Source organism: Eimeria mitis, genomic scaffold, assembly GCF_000499745.2.
Source record: "Eimeria mitis Houghton genomic scaffold, Emh_scaff2881, whole genome shotgun sequence".
Taxonomy (NCBI): domain Eukaryota; phylum Apicomplexa; class Conoidasida; order Eucoccidiorida; family Eimeriidae; genus Eimeria; species Eimeria mitis.
This window is the reverse complement of record NW_013571221.1, coordinates 870-1,069: the sequence shown is the minus strand read 5'-3', so window position 1 is coordinate 1,069 and position 200 is coordinate 870.

Here is a 200-nt window from a genome sequence, read left to right as displayed (position 1 = left end):
GCGAGTACGAGGTATCTCTGCAGGGTTCTCTCTATCCTGGCTCTGTGCGGCGTCTATACACCTCACGCGGCCGTTTATGTTGGGCCTGGGTTTTGGGTTCTTATAGATATATTAGTGAAGCTATATATGCAACAGAAATAATAAATACACAAAGAGGAAATATACGCTTTGGTGTCGCTACTGAGGACCCCATCAATAGA